We start from the raw sequence: 19,912 nt of genomic DNA on the forward strand, positions 1-19,912 counted from the left end.
AGCTGAGCTGAGCAGTGACCGGGCTGCGGCTGCCCCGAGGGAGAAGGTGAGCGGAGCCGGGCGCCCCTCGGAGCGCGAACGTCGGAGGCGGGGGTGGCCCGGGGGAGGTGGGGGCCGCCTGTGCCGAGGCCGGGGGGGAGCCCTGGGGGCTCACAGGGCGGCTGAGAGAACGTGCACGCGGGGGTGGGGGGGCGCTGACAGGGCGGCTGAGAGAACGTGCGCGCGGGGGTGGGGGGGCGCTGACAGGGCGGCTGAGAGAATGGGCGCGCGGGGGGGCTCACCGGGCCCCGTGGCGGGGCTGCGCAGTCGGCCGGCAGGTCCCGGGGAAAACCCCGAGGAGGACGGCGGGGTCCCTGTCGGACGCACGGAGCGGCAGCGGGGCCGTGCCGTGCCGGAGCGGTGGCGGCGGGAGAGCGCCGGAGCTACCCGGAGCGGCGCTGGGGGCTCGGCGGGGACTGCCGCTGCGCCGGCGTGGGGAGGTGGGGGGGAACGGAAGCGGCGTCCCCTCGGGGTCAGGCAGCAGGGCAGGCTGCCTCCCGGGGCATGCCGGGAGCTGTAGTTTTCGCGGACTCGGCGGCCGGGCAGCAGCGTGGCTCTCGGGCGGGGCGTAGTCCTCGCGGACCCCGGAGTCCGACCAGGTCAGACTCGGGAGCGTTGCCGGTTTCGCGTGGTTTTCCGCGGGCTTCCCGCTGCGCCCGCTCCCCAACCAGCCGTGCGGACGCACTTCCCGGGCGCATGTGCTATGCTTCGCGTGGGGCAGCCCGGCGTTCGCTCGCCGGCGCAGGCGCCGTCCCCGGAGGTTTGTGATCTTGGTAAGCCCATGTCCTGGATAGCTGGGGTTGTGGCTTGCAAGCCTGTGACTCCCACCAAGTTCCCAACAAATTCAAAGGTAGAAATTGTGCATCAGCCCTCCTCGCCCCCTCCGAGCTGGTCTGTTCTCTGTGGTCACCATTAGTAGCCTTGGTTTCCCACCTGTGGTTCTCCACAAACCCAGAGCCTCGCAGCTCCATGCTGAAGGGAGTGGGGAGCTACACAAGGAGAAGGCGGAGGCCCGAGTTTGTCTTTTGGGGATGAGAAGTGGGGAGGAACTGCCATAAATGGGACGCATCCCTGCTTGACGCATGGCTGTTTCAGCTGTGCACATGGAAAATCCTCAGATATGTTGCATCTACCCCTCCTTTCCATTGACCCCAGGAGAACTGGCCTCCTGTGTCCCCCAAGTTCATTTACTTCCTGCTGCGGTGAAGTGGCTATTTTTCTTCTTTTCTCTGAGGATTTTGTGGATCTGGGAGTGGGAAGGACTGCCTTAATGCTGGCTTTCTCAGCCTACTTCTGGGAAGCCAGGCATATCTGCAGATTAGAGCCGGGGTAGTGGCCCAGGCACCTTTTATTCCTCGGAGGGCAGTGGATTTGGGGAGTTAGAGCAAGGCATGCCTGGATGTTGGCCTCCCTGAGGGGGAGGCGGTTTACAGCCAGATGACTGAAAAGCCTCCCCCAGTCACTTCTGGGGAAAGGGTTGAGGGGTGGCTTTTAATGTACCCACGGTATTGATGTGGCAGGTGAGCATACACCCCCCTCTTGGCTGGGGGATCTTATGTGGACGCCTGCTGAGCCAGGGCTGGAAGCCCCTCTGCACACTCTGGAGGAGCTGGGTGCAGACTGGGGACATGAGGGCAGTCGTGACATGGACACGGAGCGGCAGAGAGTCCTGCTCTTTCAGCAGTTAACGGTGCTACCGCGTGGTCAAAATCTCAAGTGCACCCATCCAACCGTGTGTTCTCTTTCCTGGGGTTTGTTTATGGGACAAATAAACTGCCCAGCACTAGATGAGAAGGTTGTCTGCACTCCACCTCAAATCAGGTGCATCACCTCTCCGTCGGGAAAGAAGTATGGGGGTGGGCATAAAAGGAACAGTAACTCCAACGTCTGGATTCTTTTTGGCTCTGGGCGTGGAGCAGATAACCACAGCGATACAGAGAGGGAAGGAGGTGCTGATGGGTTTGTACCTTGGACTTAAACTGTAGAGGAGGATCTGTTCAGGACATCCATGTCATAGAGTAGCTGTTGCATGATTTATACTTGTAATCAGGTTCCTACTTGATAGCCTTAACTTTGTGTCGATTGTGTGTTGAACTTGCCAGTAGTTTGTTTGTTTTTACATTTCCTTAAGGTCTAGGCAAAGGTTTAGAAAGTTAGCAGACTTAAGGATAAGTATTTATTACTTTGTCCTGCCACGTTGCCATTTGAAACCTGTTCTGAGTATTGGTGGTATTCAAGAAATTGCCGAGATTTAGAGGGTGAATCTGTATCTTTAGGTGTACTGAGCAGAAAAGTACAATGGATCTTTTTAGTTGCCAGATAGCTTTCTTTATCCAGGCGGTCAATTTATCAAGATCAGGCTGCATTGTCCAGGGGGCCGGGGCAGGAAGGTTGGTGTTCAGACTTCTCATTCCTGTCAGCGGTGACTCTGCTTGCACCACTAAGTGGTGCTGTGTACATATACTTAATTAAATTGGGAGCTGCCTGTGCCTGCCTGCTTGTGCAGTTCAGAGTGGTCATTTTAGAGAAAATGTTCTTTTGGCTGCATTTGTTCTCCTGTGACACAAAAACTTGACAGCTATTGGGGGCAACTACTACTTTAGGAGAATTTCTATAAAGTAAGAAATTGCTGGTTTTATTTTGTCATGATGGGCAAGAAAATAACTGATTCAGAATCATGTCCACTGCAGTTTATGCTTCTGTAACACACCACTCAACTGATTTCTATGTGTAAATGTCTTTGGAGAGGAATCACAGGTGCCTGCTGTGACTATAGGGACAAGCAGTATGGGCTCACAGGAACAGAACATGCTTTGCCTTCCCATCACCAGAAGAAAGGAAGAAAGAAAGAGGTGAAGAAGGGTGCTCAGGAGCAAGAGGCTGCAAGGAAGTTGCTGTACATGATCCTTTTGCCTTGCTTTATCTGACAGAAAAGCTGCCTTCTGCTAGTTGGGTCTTGGCTTGAAATACAAGGGGAGAGAGACTCCCGCCCCTCTCCTAGGGAGTGTGCTACTTTTGACTGGCTTGTTCTGACTATGTGATCTGCAATTACAATATTTAGATTGCATGGTGACAATCTATACCACTGACTCCCCAAGTGGTTTTTCATTTCTGTCCCTGCTTCCTTCTCCAGCTTTTTTCAATATATCAATTTAAAAAAGTACTACTAATAATAATTTAACCTTACATGATCATCATCTGTTGGCTTTGGCCCCCAACACTTTATTTCCTAGAAATAAGTTGAGTCTTTTCATCAGAATATGTAAAAGATTTCTAGCTACTGTAGTACTATTGTATTGTTTGTTTTTTAAAATAAGTTTCTATCCAGGTTCCAGCGTGTGCACTGAATTTCTACTGCAGTAGAAGACAGTCTTAAGCTGAAGAGAGATTTCATGCTTGGGAGAGAAAAAGAGCGGATCTTGACTCAAAGGTAACTTTTCCAAGGGAAAGGTAAACTCTTTTGTTTCTTTGGGGATTTTTATTCTGATAGCACAAGCATCTTGTTCTCTCAGGATTTTGTTATCTCTGGAAAAAAAACCTTGGTGTTGTGTCACTTCCTCCTTCCCTGGCTGTGTTTTTTTCACTCCTTTCAGAGGAAGTGGTAAAACTGTGATATTTTAGGAAGACATTTTAACTTTTGACTCGGAGGTCTGCAGACATCACTGTAAAGACAGTTTCTGTGCATCCAAATGCTGTTAATCCGTTAAAATACGAAATGAAAGATGTGTACCTTGGAGCTGAGAGGTCAGAGTATTCCAGATGGGTCTGGTTTACTTTGCATTCAGTGTTCCTGTAGCCTGTTGCTTTGGAAGTGCAGGTAATAAGTTTTTCAATTGAATAAATGAGTGGTAGTGGTTTTTTGTTTTCCTCCCCTAGAAATGTAGTGCTTAATCATACTGCACTGACCTGTAGAAGTTGTGGACACTGTGGTGTTCTCCAGAATGCTACTTGGGCTGCCACTACAAGTAGGTCATTTAAAATAATAACCTTAGACCTTAAAAATACATAAAAACTTAATGATGCTTAAAGTATAGAGCAGAGTAGTCACCAGGTTAAAATACCTTCATGCTTATGACATGCACAGTGATGGTTCCTTTCAGTTTTTTTTTTTTTGTTTGTTTGTTTGTTTTTTTTCTTCTTTAAGATGGCACTGGTTGCAGTGATCTTCAGTTTTACGACACAGCTAACTGCCTTAGTATGGATATGGTTCCTTTCTGCCTACTATTTCAGTTTACTTGCAGACATAGTTAAGATAGCTCTTTGGAGTTGTGGAGTGTGCGTGTGTATATAGATATATGTGTGTGTGTGTGTGTGTGTGAATGTGTATGAAAATAATAAGACCTAAAGTCCCCTCCCCACATCATTAGTTGTTGCTGCCCTGTATTTTAGTGTTACCAAGATTTTAAAGTGACCCAAGTATTGCTGTTGCAAATGTTTCCATGTTTGTCTAACTATTGTGATGACATAAATAAAAAAAAAATCAAAACACTAAATGTTTTATTACTTGCCCTATAACTATATAGGCGTTCCCTGTCGAATATCTATTTCTTTTTTAAGGATTCACTGTATTTTTTTTTTTTTTTTTTTACCCTATGAAATGGAAAGAGATTTCTGGCTTACTGTTGGCTTTTGATAGATGTTTTATCCTTGGGGAATTGCCCACCAATTAATTCATAGAGTTTGGAATTTAACTGAAGGACATTTTGCATGCCCGTGTTCAAATATTGACGCTAACAAGCCACCATACGGTTCATGTTGATAGCTTTATGGATACTTAGAGGTAGACAATAGTCTTATTTTTTAATAATGCTTAACCTTTTTCTCTTTGGCAAGAACAAGCAAGTCTGCCTGGTTTTGTAGGACTTGCAGCTTTTCCTTAACAACAGACTTTAAAAAGGGGAGAACCGGTATCAGGTACACAGTTAGGATGGGATTTTTAAAATACGAAGCTGCGTAACAGTCTCGGGAAGAACATGTGTGACTGGGCGTGAGAGTCTGTGGTACAGCATTACTAACCTTTGCTAAAAAAAGTTTTGATGAATGAAGCATTTGCTTTATGAACGGTACTTGAGGACGAATTCTGATGCTGCTAAAGGTTATTGAAAAATAGGCACTGATTTCAGTGATTATGCAGGTGTGGTTTCTGTTCATGCCTTAAATGTGAGAAGAAGAGAAACCTCCATTTGAAGGAGGATTTTGTATGAAGGGTAATCAAACCAGTAACCTACTTTAAGAATGACTTTAACATATTTGGAGCATCGGTTAAAGGCAAATAAGTAAAGTTTATCATGTCCTCCTACATAAGCTGTAACTATTGAATACAGTCAGCAGTTGTATTGGTTTTGTTTGGCAAGGTTTTGGTAGCGGGGGGGGGGGTGTGTGTTACAGGGGTGGCTTCTGTAAGAAGCTGCTGGAAGCTTCCCCTGTGTTTGAGAGAGAGCGAGCCCATACTAGCCGGCTCTAAGACGGACCCGCCGCTGGCCAAGGCCGAGCCAATCAGTGATAGTGGTAACGCCTCTGTGATAACATTTTTAAGAAGGAAAAAAAAGTTGGGACGGAGAGAAACTGCCGCCGGAGTGAGGAGTGAGAACATGTAAGAGAAACAAGCCTGCGGACACCAAGGTCAGTGAAGAAGGAGGGGGAGGAGATGCTCCAGGCGCCGGAGCGAAGATTCCCCTGCAGCCCGTGGTGAAGACCCTGGTGAGGCAGGCTGTCCAGGGAGGTCCACGGTGGAGCAGATATCCACCTGTAGCCCGTGGAGGACCCCACGCCGGAGCAGGTGGGTTGCCGAAGGAGGCTGTGACCCCGTGGGAACCCCGCGCTGGAGCAGGCTCCTGGCAGGACCTGCGGATCTGTGGAGAGAGGAGCCCACGGAGCAGGTTTTCTGGCAGGACTTGTGACCCTGTGGGGGACCCGCGCTGGAGCAGTGTGCTCCTGAAGGACTGCACACTGTGGAATGGACCCATGCTGGAGCATTTTGTGAAGAACTGCAGCCCGTGGGAATGGCCCACGTTGGAGGAGTTCGTGGAGGACTGTCTCCCGTGGGTGGGACCCCACGCTGGAGCAGGGGAAGAGTGTGATCAGCCCTCGTCCTGAGGAGGTGAAGCGGCAGAAAATAACGTGTGATGACCATAAACCCCATCCCTGTCCCCCTGTGCCGCTGGGGGGGCTTGGTGGTGAAATCCGGGAGGGTAGTTGTGCCCGGGAAGAAGGGAGGGGTGGTGGGAAGGTGTTCTGAGATTTCATTTTATTTCTCATTACCTTGCTCTGGTTGATTTGTAATAAATTGAGTTAATTTTGCAAACTGAGTCTGTTTTGCCCGTGACGGTAATAGTGAATGATCTCTCCTGTCCTTATCTCGACCCGCGAGCCTTTTGTTATATTTTCTCTCCCCTATCCAGCTGAGGATGGGGGAGTGATAGAATGGCTTTGGTGGGCACCTGGTGTTTAGCCAGGGTCAGCAGTCCACCTCAGAACTTGTTGGTGTGCAACTGAAACGTGTTAAGTTGTAAGACTTCACAGCCACGAGCTGACGGGCCACAGTTCTCTCCGAGCATAAAGCGCTGTAAGTTTTAGTTTCTTGCACAGCAGTGACTCTTTTCAACATTAGTAACTATACGACAAGGTAAAAGGCAAATTTAGTGAATAATAATGTGTCGTTACCAGAGTAGCTGTTTGCATTTCACCGTGATGCAGATGCTTTCTATAGCAGTTGTGTTGGCCCATGTCTTAGAATTCGGTTAATCCTCTCCTGAACTCATTTAAACTTTTGGCTTCAACTGCATCACTGACAATATGTTTCACAATAGAATAATTATTTCCTTTAAAAAAAAAAGGGGGGGGGGGGTGGGGATAAGAAGAAGGGGTGGAGGAAGTGGGGATAAAAAAATCTGTTGTCTGCCAGTGCTGTGGGCTGCTCACTCATTTTTCTGTAGAACTCCTGTGGGATTTTTTTGTTGTTGTTTTTCTACCTTAGCCTATTAGCCTATCCTCTGCACCTTTGGTCATTTCCTGAAGTTTGTCTGTAGTTTCCTACATTAGTAGGTAAATGTATCTATTTTACTTTACAGAGCTTTGATGGTTTTTTAAATTGTACAAGTAATTTAAATCTTGGAACAAATGTCTTTGCTTATTGATTTTTGTGAGTAGCTGCAAAAATCTTATTTATTAGTTGCCCCTTTTAAAATTAAAATAAAAATGAATGCTATGCAAGAAATGTGTTGCAAGTAAATGTTAGGGTCTTACTACTGCTCGCTGTTGAGAGATCGTGGGAAGTGCAGAGAATTTCTGTTAAAAGCTATGGGCATTTTTCAAGATAGTTTTCCAGGTCTGAGGCGTCCTGAAATATCTCTTTCCTGTGATAGTGTGTTTAGTTTCATTGACTTCAGCGGAACACACAGAATACATTGACTTAAACTAGCTGAGAATCTGATGATAAGGTTTTATACTCTACCTAACATAGTGTTGTGATGATTTGTCCTCTGACCTCAAAATTATGTTTGATGATCTTAACAGGAGGCCGGATCTTTGATCTGGAAATTATGCTGATAGTGATGTTACAGAATCCAGGCTTGTAACTTCACTGGTTTCTTGCAGCCCCTCAAGTTCATGAAGGACAATAAAGACCCATTCTCTTTTGTTCTTGTGCTATAATCAGTGATGGAAGTATGATATTGTCAGTTGTAAGAAGTGGCTTAACTGCTGTTGGAGTCTGCTTTTATGTCTGAAAAACCTGTTGATTTGCATGGGTTTGCACAGCTTATGCTAATGATATGGCTGGAATGAGACAGGATCTTGTGTAGTCTGCAAGGGCTGTATATGGTCCTGGTTTATAGCTGGGTGGGAGGGATTGGTTCAAGTTACTTCTTATTTGCCCTATTTAATATCTTAAATAGGAGTGAACAGGGTGATTGGAACAGTTTCATTTTTACAAGAGGAAATTTATAAATCGGTTTTTATCCTGTGTTAGAATTAAGATATGTATGTACTGGAGACAATGAGTCTAGCCTGAACACTGAAACACCTCCGTTTTGGGCACACTATTGGAACTTTTTAAAAATTTTCAAATCATAAGTCTGTCAGTTCATGCTTGTTGAGTCTGAGACATTACATGATGCCCTTTGAACAGGTAAATATTGCTAATAATTGATATTTGGTTTGTAGACTATACCTTTTGTATGCTCTGAAATCACATGTAAATAACTTCTGTTGTTTCCCTTTCATTTATAAAAGCTCTGTTCATCAAACCATATAAGCACATACCTAAATTCAGTGTTAAACTTCCTGAATTGCTCTAAACTATTGTGTTGCTGTAAACTGTTTTGGCTGATAAACCTAAGCGGTCAGCTTGGTATTCCTCCATGTATATGTGATTAAGATGCAATAGCTCAGAACAAGTTACCAGGCAACTGCATGCTCCAGCTGCATAGGAGGCACAAAGCACCTGGCCCGTTCCTTGTAATCAGTGGGAAAGTACAGATTCTCCTGAGACCTCGGTCACTCTTGTCTAACATATTAGATAAGAGTATTTTTATACTCCTCTCGCAGTGGGAGAAACACTGCTTGTGTCTGTGCAGTGTGTGAAAATCACTTTACCAAGATGCTTTTATTTCTAAAGCCCTTGGGAAAAAAAACCTCAAAACAAAGCGGAATTTTAAAACTTTTTTAATGCAAGGCAAACGTCAGGATTCTCATTCTTACAAAGTATTTTACAATTGTGTAACCTTGTAGACTGTACGGAGAATGAGGATCTTGCATGTGACATATTCAAAAGTTTCATTTTTGGTGTTCTACGCGCTTCTACTGATCACAGTGCCTTTGTTTCCTAATGGCAAGTGGCAACAGAGAATGCGTATGGGTTTCAAGGCCCTGTGGAACAGAGAAGGTAGTTTGCCAGTGTTCTTACTGCTGTTGCAGACATTGTTTCAGTGGATTGAAAGTGGCACGTTCCAAGTACCTTTTCCTACCATTGCTGCGTATATATATATTTTTTTAATCCAGGAGAATGTTTCTGTACTTCCCTTCCCTATAGGTAGGTGCATGTTGATTTACATTGCATGCTATTGCAGTGTTCTTAGTCTACCAGTTACAGATTACTCCTTTCAGTTCTTGCGCATTTATGAATGTGTATCTACCTACTAAACTCACATTTATTCAGACATGATATGCAGCTGCTACGGAAGTCAGCTATTGTTCTAGTTATGGTGTTTGCCCCGTCAGTTGTTTTACTATCTAATAAGTACCTGATGACAGAGAAGGGGAGTGTCAGAAAATAGACAAGTCAGGCTTTATATTAGAGATGGTTTTCATAAGATTTAAGAGAACACAGTTTTGGAATAAGGATTTACATACCGCTCCCGGTGTTCTGTTGGGCTAACGTTTGGCAAGAAGCTGAGGTGTTTAACTTTCAAAAGCTGTTTATGTAAATTGGCTTACCTCTGAGTACTCTCCTTCAGCTGTGTGTAATGAAGAAATAAATGTGTGCATATCTAGACATGTGCATATGCAGATGTAATTGTAAGTGCACAGCTGGGGATGATGCTTGTGCTTGAGGGTAGAAATGCGGAGAGGGACAGCAGTGGGGAAAGAAGAACCTTTGAAGATAGTCTAGCGTTGCTCTCATTCTAGAGGTGAATGATCAACTTTCTGTACCATTCTTGACAAATGCTTGCCTAATTTATTCTTAAACATTTCCTGTAATTATTACTACTGTTGCAAAGATTGCCACATACCCTAAGTTTTTCAGGTTGTAATTTAAGCCCCATGATTCCATGTCCTGTGTGCAGTGGATGCACACAAAAGTGCTTCCTTATAGCTACCTTTTAGAGTTTAAACATTGTTATTTCTCTTCAGTATTGCCCTTTCTAGGTTGAGCGGCTGTTTTTCAATTTATGCTTTGAAGTCAGACTCCTGTACATCGTTGAGCACCCTCTTGGACTTACTGTAGACCCTCACCAGTTATACTACACCCTTCTTGAAAAGCAGTACGTCATCTGGAGGGTTCAGCAGCTAATCCATACAAATGTAGCGCTGCAGAAATAATGCTTGGATGTACTAACTCAAGTGTGATGTGTGAGGAGGAATCACTGGGCCTTTTGATTAGCAAGAAACGGTACATAAGAACTAGGTGACGGAAATAGGACACGAAGCTGGCATCCTGGTCTTCAAGCTTACAGTGCAGCTCCGTGGGCTTTGGCTGACTAAAGAAGAGCATGAGGCACAGGAGAGAACTCCTGCTGGATCTTAGTGAAAGACGGTAAGTCATTTGGAGAGAGGTTTTCAAAGCCAGGAATTCAAGTCGGGTGCCCAATTCCAGATTGCCTGTGAAATCACTGTGTACTGCCCTCGCTTGTCTAACTTTGTATATTGTCTAGCAGCTTTTCTTTCAAAGTTAACAAAGCTACACTTTTGTGATAGGTGATGTAATGATCTCATAATAATAGGCAAAATCCAAGTCGCAGAAAATGCCAGCATTTGAAAGAGAGCCCTGATAAATTGCTAGTGCCTTATACCACTGCCACTTACCATGCCTTCCATGTTAGAGCTGTCTTAATCATTGATGCTGTTTCCTCAGACTTGGAGCTGTAATATCTGCTTCTTGTTTCAGGGTATATTATGAAGTTGCTGATGGTACTGCCTTAGCGCTTTGGCTAAGAAGAATAGCAAATAATTTGTGGATTATCCGTATAAGCAGCAGCCGCCAAACAGCATTCTTTTTGAATCAATAGGGAAGAAAGCTGCTGCACCGGTTTGTCTGGGTTCCCTCATACCAAAGGTCTTTCTCACATTTATTGATCCTTTTTGCAACTTGTTCAGGGTCAGTTGATGACCAGAGAGAACTGTCACTTCTTTGAAAAGTGCTTGTAACTGTGGAAAGAGGTTTGTTGACTTCCTCACGTGATAAGTAGACATTGAAGAAATTGCATGTTGCTCATCTCTTAAGTCAGAGACAGGAATTGGATAGATACTGTGTTACTAGAAAATAAAATAGAACTGGGCCCCTTGAGACAGAAATGTCTTGATGAAATCGTGTAATATTATCACAGAGACATAGTGACTGTTTTCTCAACTAACAAACAGATCCTAGGCAAAAATAATGTTTGTTCCAGGTAATTCTGGTCAGTCTCCCAAGGCAGTGGATCTGCTTTGCAAATGAGAAAAAGTGGACCTAAATACTTTTTTTCTTCCCCAGTTCAAAATGGGCACGGCAGAGCCTCTATAGTTTTCAAATTGGTAGCAGCTCCTTCGCCTGCTTGTTAGCAGACAGAGCAGAATCTGTACTTTCTCCTGTATGGCTCTTGAAAGAGACTTGAACTCGTTTGCTTGTTGGAAAAAAAAGTGGGATGTTGGATCAAGTGCAACTGTAGCAAATACTGACCTTCCTGAAACTATTTAGAGTTTTCATGTGTTGATACTCATTAGAAAAAAACAAAACTTGAAAAAAATCCTATAAGGATTAAGCTATAAGATTGTTTTCAGGGGGGGAAAAAAAAAAAAAGGAAAACTAAATGGAAGATAGTTTTAGAGAAAGTAACTTTCATAGCACTTGGAGGTAACATAGCTGTCTGTAAACAGGATGTTTAAGGAAGAGATACTTGGTCTTTTTATGATTCTTTCTGTGGCCTTCTAACTGAAAAGTCTGACTGTGTGAACCCTGGTTATCTGTATTACAGAAAATTGATGTGCTTTGCAAGCTGAGATTCTTCTGCAACAGAGCAAAGTAGGAGAGACATGGTCTTGTGGTTTGGGTTACTATCATGTAATTTACACACACTGTGTAACAGCCAAATCTTTTTGTGATTTAAGAACTTCATGTAACTGCATAAAGGATGAATGTGCCCCATGAATAGTTTCTTGTGTTCATGCACATTGTCAGTGATTTACCACTGAGAGAAGTCCTAGCAATTGTAAACAACTAGATAATTCATCAGAACATCACACACATAAAAATTATTTGAGATATATTTATCACAGCTAGTCTAATGCATTAACTTTTTATCTGTGGAGCTCTTCCGTAATAATCTACTTCTCATTTTATGGGATAGACAATGAAAGAATTTCTTGAAATATCTAAAAGAAAACATTGGTTGACAAAAGGGGAGAGACAGAATGGGTTTTGAGGTGTTGATGCAGTATTACAGATTGTGTTGCTATTCATAGAGGAGAAGACTACTTTGGTTATGATACCAAAAGATGTCTCTTCCACATCTGTAAGCTACACTAATTATTTTATGCTTAGAAGCTTAAAAGATCCTGAGAAGGTAATTTCAACCTCTTAATAAAGGCTACATGGCTAACATGATATTATTCACTTTGTGTGATTTAGATTAACACATATCATTCTCAGTGAAAATGGTTGAATTAAGAGTTTTATTTTCACATATCCTGGATATCAGAAATTATAAGACTATGTAAATTGTCAGAGGTTTCAGTTTGCAAGTCTACTGAAGCTTTTAAATGCCTGATTAATGTTTAAGCGCAGAAGAAACCCTACTACTGAATTCAGGTGGGACCGTATTTCTGTGAAGCAGCACATCTGGTTTTAGTACCCCCCCATGCACCTTTGTACCCTCACCTACCCTCCCCACTAGGTCCGTGTCTCCCCCATGCACACCCCCATCTCCTCCTCCAGCCCACCCCCTTCAGCCACACGAGTTTTTAACCCACGTGAGTTGTTTCCCCCTGCGCCCCCTGCTCTCCTATCTCCTGCCCTGCCTCCCTCCTTTCCCTCCTCCATATTCCACACCACCACCCCCCCATCATCCATCAGGCTCCAGACCCCTGGTGTGCTGCCTGCACCCTGTTCTCTGTCATTTGTTCTTCTTCTTTTCCTTACAAGTTGTTGTTTCTTTTTAATGATGATTAAACTGTTTTCGTTTCAAGCCACGAGTTTTCTCACTTTTGCCCTTCCGATTGTCTCCCCGTCCCGCTGGGGGCGGGGAAGCGAGTGAGCAGTTGCGTGGGCCTTCGTTGCCGGCTGGCGTTAAACCAGGACACAAGGTGAGTTGCAAGCCCTGCCTGGCTAATGCTGGGGGCTCTCTATGTTCCTCCTGCCATCTCTGTAATGAACGGGTTAACTTTGTTCATGAAATCGGTAAGGGAAAAGAGACATATTGAGAGTTAGCAGATGCCTTGTGTAAATAACAAAACTTTCTTAATTGGTGCGTAAAGGTCACGGGAAGAGGGCAACGGCTATAACTTACTAGCTAAGGAGGGAAAAGAACAACTATAATTTACCAGATAACGGGATGGGCTCCACCAAGACTGTATTTTTCTACATCAAAGGACATTCTATATCAAAAAGACAGTCGTCCTTGAGAAGATAGACCGAATCTGCCTAGTGACAGACCTGCACGAATGAAGAAAGAAGCAGCAGGACAAGGCGGAGACTTGCAAGAAAGAGATACATGGAATGTATATAAGGAATGTAACTATAACCTAAAGTTGCGAGCTCGTGGCGGAGCACTGCCTCCCCGGCCGCCCAGCACTGTTTTGCTCTTTTATCGCTTGCTAATAAATTCGACTTTTTTTTTTTCACTACAAATTGGTTCCTCCAATTTGTCACGAGCGTCTATAACAATCTCGACGGGCCATCCTTGTTCTTCATCGCCACTTTATAGCGAGCGCCTCTCGCTCTGTAAACGGCAGTACTGGGGCCGTGTTGCAGGCGGCAAAGGGCAATTGTGACGCTTGCTGGCAGGAGCGGCAAGGAGTGCGGAGCCACGCTCCTGTAGGGAGCAAAGATGGAGCCTCGAGGGCTCTATGGTCCTCTGCTGAGGACATCTAATATCCTGACAGGCCTCTTTGCTTTCCCTGCTTCACGTCTGATTACTTTGAACGCCGGAGGGCAGGGCGGTAAGTAAAACCGTGCAGCATGTCTTCGATAAGAGACAAGCCCCGCGCAAGAAGCCTTGCGTGCGTGCAGGATTAGGAGAGCAGCGTTCTGATAGCACAGAGGTGCCCACCCCGACTGAGCCCCAGGGTTGCCGGGGTATCGCTCGCTTGCAGGTGGGCCGCTCGCATCTGGTGCGCTGGGCTGCGGCCTTTCCTGCTGAACAGAGCTGCCCCTCTGGCACGAAGCAGCTTTGGGTCTCTTGAGGCCTGCCTTCAGGCTGTCAGCTGAACCAGGCGTTATTTTTTGTTGTAAATCTCTCGCCAGCATCTGGTGACTGGCTGCTGTTGCTCCCACAACCCTGATGCCCCATGCAGAGGGATACAGCAGTCCCCCCCCCCCCCCCCCCCGCCCATTTGCAGGTTCCCTGTGCTGCTTCTCCTCTCTAGATAATGGGGGGGGGGGGGGCAGGAACAGAAGCGGCCGCCCGAATTGTCTGTTCCTTGCACTGACTGCTGTAAACGCTCCAGCCCCTCGGGTGCTTTTTGGAAGGGAGGCGATGAAGAGGAGTGCCCGGGCTGCGAGTGGGGAAAGGGCAGGGCGACGTCAGCCCTGTGCCCCCAGTAAGGAGTTGCCGCCTGCGGCTGGTCTCTACTGGGCTGAGCTGTCAGTCATCCCTCACACAGCTGACGCTCAGAAGAGGATCGTTGCGAGAGTGCGGATTCTGCTGCCCCGTGGCCGAAGGTGGGAACTGGCGTTGGGGAGGCGCGCATGCGCGGTGACGTGTGTCGGTGGGCTCCAGCTGTCGACGGATAACCGAGACGCGGTAAGGCATCTTGACAGACGCGCATGCGCAGTGGCCCATGTACGGCGCTCGCCGCTGTTGCCTGGCAACTAAAGCGCGACACGGCGCCTCGGAGACCGCGCATGCGCGGCGTTGCGGTTTACGGCAGTCCTGCTGTTGCCTGGCTACCAAACCACGGTACAGCAGCTCGGCAGCCGCGCATGCGCGGTCGCGGCCCCACGCGCCAGCGCTCTTGTTCGCCACCTAACGACCAAAGTCCGGTACGGCAGCTGGGGTGCCGCGCATGCGCGCTGGCGCGTTCTGCCAGGCTCTCGCCGCTGCCACCGCGCGGCCAATGTTCGGTACTGCAGCTCGGAGGCTGCGAGTGCGCGGGGCTGCCCCGGTCCTGCACGTGCCGTCCGACGGTACCGGCAGTGCGGCCCCGGGGGAAAGTGCCGCCGCACTCGTTGCTTCCTCCCTCCCGGTAAGGAAACGCCGCTGCCGCCCCGCGGGCGCGGTATCGGCGGGCGCTCCACGCGCAAAGCCCGGAACAGCAGTGCCGGCACCGCACAGGTGCGCAGCAGCGCCGCCACCGCTGGTGCCCCCTTGTGGGCAAAGTGCGGTACTGCAGCCCGGCGTTCGCGCGCCGGCTCTGAGCCCTCCGGCGCGCCGTCGTACGGCCGGCGCGCATGCGCGGTCCCCGGGAGCGGCGTGGCGGTGCACAGGGCGCGGGTCTCGGCGGCAGCGGGCGAGCGCCGGGACCGCGGGTGAGGCGAGCGATCCCCTCCGGCGGGGGCGGGGGCGGTGGGTGCCTCCTGCCCACTGGCTGCCCGGGGCTGGCGGGACGGGAAGCTGCGAAGCGGCCGCCGCGGCAGACTCCCGGTCCGCCGGAGGCGAGCCGGGCCAGGGCAGCGCCGGGCAGGTCCCCGAGAGCCGACAGAAGGGAAGAGGGGACGGAGGCGGGCAACCCCCCAGGCGCGGCCAGCGGGCGCCTCCCCGAGTCGCCGGAGCTCCCCCGGCGCCTTCCCTCGGCCCGTGCGGCTGCCTCCAGCTGCAGCCCCTCCCCTGAAGCCTGTGCTGCAGCCGCAGGCAGCCCCCGAGCCCTTTCGTGAGGGCGGCAAGCTGGCCCTCCGGTGTTCTCGAGTCTCCCTTAACGCGGGTGCCGTTAGCAGCGGCGCGGGGAAGGAGCGGCGTCCGTCCGCGGAAGCCCCTGCGGACGGAGGGGCTCCGGCCAGGGCGGAGCTGCGGTAATAACGGTCGCTGCTGCCTCTTTCCCTCTGCCAGAGGCCACGCCGTGAGCGCGGTTCTCTCTTGTTCCCTCTTTGGTTTTCTTGTTTTCCGGGTGGCTGGGCCCGGCTACCCGCGGGGGTGCTTCAGCTGGGGGGGTTTGGGGTGGTGGCCTGGCCGTGCCACTGATGGCGGGGAAATAAAGCGTGAAACGGCAATCAAGAAGCGGCGCCCTGCCTGTGCTGGGGCTGCCCCGCAGAGGCGTGGGGCCGGCCCCTCCACAGGTCCCAAGCGCTCCCCGAAACTATGTGTGGGGCCCCGGCGGTGCAGGGCTGTGGGGTGGCGACGCTTGGCATCGCCCATGGGTGCTGTAGGGTCAGAAATGGAGAACAAGTTTTCTGTTCCTGGGGCTTGAGGACAGGCTCGCGTGGCTGATGTGGGGGCTTGGAAACAGACCGAGCTGCCCAGCTTTGGGCCCAGAAACAGAGGTCCGGCCCTGCGTGTTTGGGCCTTGAGAACAGGCTCAGCAGCCGGGTGTTTTGGCTCCCAAATGGGCCCCCAGTCAGCTGGTGTGGGGGCCAAAAGCGGGAGCCGGCTTGGCTGGTTTTGCAGGTGGGTGGGAGGGTGTTGGGGGCTGTGGGGGGAAGCGGGGGGCGGGCAGGGTGCGTGGACCATCCCCGGAGATGGGGGTCTGGTTGTGTCGGACGCCAAAGTTCAGGAGGGCGGCATGCAGTGGGCCAAACTCAACATCTGCAGTGGTCTGTGGGGGGAAAGGCGCTTTTCAGACCCCGTGTGCCCTCTTGGACTCCAGCTCTTCTTTCTGCACTGCTCAGAATAGTTGTTAAGTAATTAATCGCCCAAACTAACGGATATTTACTTGGCATGTAACTCAGATGTTTAATCCTAATGCTCCAGTTTTGACAGCAGTTGATATACAGCCTTGTGGAAAGCCCAGACTGTTGCACGTAGCTGGAGCTTGTAAGGAGAAGCAGCTGAAATCAGCTGGAGCTTCAGTGCGGAGCTGGGGCTTCAACAAGCCAGAACTGTAGCAAGCGGGAGCTGGAAAGAGGTGGGGTGTCCGCTGTCTGGAGCGTGCGTTAGCCAGAGGCAAAAGTACCTGCGGCTGTAACGAGCAGAAGGTGCGATTAGCTGGAGCATCTTTTCGCTGGAGCGTCCGTCGGCCGGACTGCGCTCTCAGCACGGCCGAAGAGCGGCCGGGTGCAGGCAGGGCTGTCCGCAGCAAGCAGCTCCGAGCAGCAGGGAGGTGAGTTGTCCTTCTGCCAGCAGGGAGCCCAGCCTCTTCCCTCGGGGATGCAATCCACGCCATGCTCCTCTCTCTGCGTGGAGGGTCTTGCCCGGTCCGTTGCCGCAGGCAGAAGCGAGGTGGGGGTCCCCCGGCTCTCCTGGGGCAGCCCCCCCGCAAGGGGGCACGGGTGAGGTGTCGTCGTCCCCTCGGTACCAGGCAAAGGGGAGAGAAACCGGCCAGCAGGAGCTCCTGGGGTGCAGAGCCCTTCCGGCAGAATCTCCCCTGTCTTTTCACCGTTGGCTGGGTGTGACAAGCAGGTTCGTTTCTTTGTCTCCTCTTCTCCCAGTGTCACCTTCCGCGTCACACAAAGAAAATCCTGCGTGGTCAATTCCGCTTGCTGCTCAGGTAATCGCACGTATCGGGCTGGGGGAGCGGAGAGAAACGATTGTGAGTTCGAGGGCACTACAGATGCTCCACGTTAAACCCACAGAGAAGGCAAATTTGCTGCTAGTGCAGAAAAGCTGATGGAAAAATTGCTGTTAACAGATCGTGCCCTGTTCCTGAACTGGTCCTTTGATGTGTTTTTGTTTCAGGTGAAAGAATGAAATTTCCTGTCTGGTAAATTCAGAGCTGCCTGTTAGCTTCTTCAGGGTCAAGTGTTTCTCTTCTCTCTGTTCATGTTGATTTTATGGGCAAGTTGGAAATAGCCTTTTACTTTTTTATGTATAACTGAATTTTTAGGAATATGTGGTGTCCCTGTAGTTCATTTTTGAGCACCTAGATGCCAGTAGAAATGTAATGAGTGAAACATGATGGGAACTGGTACTTAAACTTGATTTTTATTTGTTGGGGTTTTTTTTTTCTTCTCCATTAAGAGTGTTGATGGCATGTTGTCCCGTGGCACAATCCCCATTTCGTTCAGTGGAGTCTTCAGTCTAGGACTTTTAAGTAAAAAAGTTTGTCCTTCCAAAAAGGGGCTAGTCATTCCTAGGACCGAGGCATAGACTTGGAGAGTTGCTTAAGTACGTGATCGGAATTAAAGCCAACTTTCAGTTGAAGTTGCTGCTGTTGGTCTTTGCTTTCATTGATTTGTCCACCACTCCCTCGTGGTTGGGAGCTCTGAATCGTAACATTTTTCAGTCTCTAACACATTTCCACCCCCACCTCCCAAAAAAAGGAGAGGCAGCGTCTAAAAGTTAATTAGTTTCCTCACAAATACGTGAGTACATAAAATTTGAGTTATGATGATTAAAACCATAAAAATGACGCCAGTCTTGCAGATCTGGACTATTTCTGGACAGGCGTTCATCACACACAGAAGTCGTCAGGGTACGGATCACCTGCGCTTCATGCTCTGACAAGACAAAATGCTGAGGCAGGGATGAGCTCTGAAAGAAAAAAAAAAAAAAAAAAGGAGGATACAGGGTCATGGTTTTGTTGTGTTGTTGTTTGTTTTTAGAGAGTGCAATATTGACTGGTGCCAGCCTGCAGAGCTCTTCTGCTGCCTGACCTCTCCTTCTCTTTCATGGCTGTAATTGTCGTTTGGATAATTGTAGAAGAGCAGTTAAGTTACTTGCCTCTGTGAATGTGCTGGTAATACCAGGAAGGCAAATGCTTGAACCAGTAGTGAATAACTTGGCTACAGGTAGAATTTCTAAAGGAAGAACAGCAGCAGCAACAGGAAGCAAATAGCAAGTGACCAAAAACTTGCGTGTGTCAAACGCATCAAAGCTTTATTGCCGAATGTTGTTTGGCAATACGTTCCAAATGGCTTTTTTTGGTAAACATAAATTTTCAGGAAGTTCAGGGTTGCGTGTGGCAAAACGTGTCCCTCTGCGTCTGCGTCCTGCTACGTAAATAGCATGGGTCAATGGCAAGTCCAGTGGCAGGGCTGCTGTTCCCTACTCTTGACGTTGTCTTAGTAGTGTTGCAGCATTTGGACCTTAACGGACGGGCTGAGGAATGGAAGGAGAATGCCCGTTTTCTGTAAGGGCTCAGAATGCCAACCCTTTTCTCTGCCTGCCGCTCCCCTGTGCGTGAGATGAAGTTGTTTTATTTTTCTCCCTTGTTCCTGGTCTAAATATTTCTGGAGCTGTTGCTGCTGTGGGTTTGCAGTTGGTGTTACTGCGTTTTTGTAGTGTCCTAGTGATGGGTCATTTCTGCTGTGGCGAAGCGTCGAGATACGGTTTTCGGTGTAAAGCGTCAGAAACTACGTTCACTACAAACCGGTAACTCGTGGTGCAGGTGAAACCGATCTGGCGCGTGCAGCTGTGCTTGCAGGGATGCTTGGTGGCTCCTCATCAAAACGGCGGGCTGTGTGCGTGGACATCCGTAGGGTTGCACTCTGGGTCCAAGAGCGTTAACGTATTTTTGCTGTTGGAAGGTGGAATGGAGCGTGTGCCTGTTAAATCTCAGGGCAGTCAAAAGCTAGGAGGGACCCTGAGCGGGTTTGGTGGCACAACTGCGGTTTTAAAAGATCTTGCCCATTTGGAGCAACGGACTGGAAAAAAATGATTCCTTTTTTGCAACAAGGCAGTTCACAAGGACAGATGTGTTGCTGTGCTCTTTAGCAAAAATACTCAACTTGGGACGTATAGGTTTGATGGAGCCTTGGCTGTACTAAAGCTTGAGAAAATGTATGTAGGTCTCTGGGTGTGTCACCTGCGTGTATCTAGGAAAGTGAGTTCTCGTGAAAGTAAAGTTGCCAATGAGTCAAAAAAGAAAGGAGAAAAAAAAAAAAAAAGGCATGGTTGTCTGAAAGATGCAAAAGCTCTAGTGGCCTGTG

At 48.6% G+C, this 19,912-nt stretch overlaps 1 long non-coding RNA gene across 1 annotated transcript; it reads left to right on the plus strand.

Annotated features, from left to right (window-relative positions):
• The first annotated feature begins 728 nt into the window (after window positions 1-728).
• LOC126048326 (uncharacterized) lies at window positions 729-13,554 on the plus strand. The gene is made up of 5 exons (XR_007508841.1): window positions 729-812; window positions 3,357-4,004; window positions 9,892-10,294; window positions 10,646-13,038; window positions 13,210-13,554. It is a non-coding gene; the product is annotated as an uncharacterized LOC126048326 (long non-coding RNA).
• Window positions 13,555-19,912: the final 6,358 nt, after the last annotated feature.

Source organism: Accipiter gentilis, chromosome 19, assembly GCF_929443795.1.
Source record: "Accipiter gentilis chromosome 19, bAccGen1.1, whole genome shotgun sequence".
Lineage (NCBI taxonomy): Eukaryota > Metazoa > Chordata > Aves > Accipitriformes > Accipitridae > Astur > Astur gentilis.